Source organism: Fukomys damarensis, unplaced genomic scaffold (genome assembly GCF_012274545.1).
Source record: "Fukomys damarensis isolate Sample0158 unplaced genomic scaffold, DMR_v1.0_HiC HiC_scaffold_34, whole genome shotgun sequence".
Classification (NCBI taxonomy): Eukaryota; Metazoa; Chordata; class Mammalia; order Rodentia; family Bathyergidae; genus Fukomys; species Fukomys damarensis.
This window is the reverse complement of record NW_022900946.1, coordinates 1,314,297-1,315,556: the sequence shown is the minus strand read 5'-3', so window position 1 is coordinate 1,315,556 and position 1,260 is coordinate 1,314,297.

Below are 1,260 nucleotides of genomic sequence, written 5' to 3'. Positions count from 1 at the left end.
CCGCTCCGGGTCCAAACGGTCCAAACAGCCTCGGCGCTAGCACCGCCCAGAATACTGGAGCGGCTTCTGGTTTGTTGCCATGGGGACCGGAGCGCTGCGTCTACGGCGGCCGCCGAGACCCAAACTCCCTCTTCCCGCCTCTTTTCTTCCCGCGGGATCTTCTTTGACCCGGAGTTCTTAATCACCTTCTGCCGGGAAAGGATAGGAATAGCGAATCTCCGCCGCCACCCTCCTCCCAGATCGGCTCTTCTCCAGATGTTGGATGTTGGGGAGTCACCCCCGGTGCTGGGGCGCTACAAAGGGAGGAATGGAGAGAGTGCCAACTTGAAACCTCGCCGGGCCCCTGAGCCTCGCTGGGTCCGTTTCCTCATGGGAGCCTCACCCTGACAGTGCCAGAACGAAGGCCGCTTGTTCACTGTGTACAATCATCACTGTTTTCTTTCTTTCTTTCTTTCTTTCTTTCTTTCTTTCTTTCTTTCTTCTTGTTTTGTTTTTTTGAGGCAGGGTCTCACTATGTAGTCGAGACTGACCTGGAACTCACTATGTAGCCCAGGCTAGTCTGGAACTCACAGCGATCCTCCTGCCTCAGCCTCCAAAGTGCTGGGACTACAGGCATGCGCCCTCACGCCCGGCTAGAATCATCACTATTTTCCAACCTGACCTCACTTCATTTTCGCTCCTTTTTCCAGCTTTCTCATCACTGTCAGGGTGACTTCCTACCGCCCCCATCGGATCTTGTTCCTTTTCCACTTTAAACTCTCCACCGGCTTCCCGCTGACTCCTGGCTGGAGCGATGCTTTAGCAGACTGTCAACACTGTCTGCCCCTGCCCCATCCACCTCCCACGTTTTCAGTCACAACTCTCAGGCAGGTGCCAGCACTTATGTGGGCTCCAGCGCTCAGCAAGAGGCGCCCTCCCTGCCCTTGCTCCTCCTCCTGCAGGAGGAACCAGGTGACACACACACAGACAACGGTCTGTGTGCAACAGTTCCAGGCTCCTTCGCCAGGGCACAGGGTCCGCAGCTCTGCAGCTCTGCGCGTGCTGTTCCCTCTTCTTGCCAACCCTGCTTCATCCCCGAAGCCTGAGCACAGACATGCTTCAGTGGGCTCTCACCGCCGACCTCATTGAGGTGGCTACACGTTCCCACAACCCCAGATGAGCCCCGTGCCCTAGGGCTCAACATAAGGTATCTGCCTTCGACCCGCTGCTGCTGCAGAGTTCTTGCGTCCCAGTTAGACTGCAAGTGCTGGGGGGGGGGGC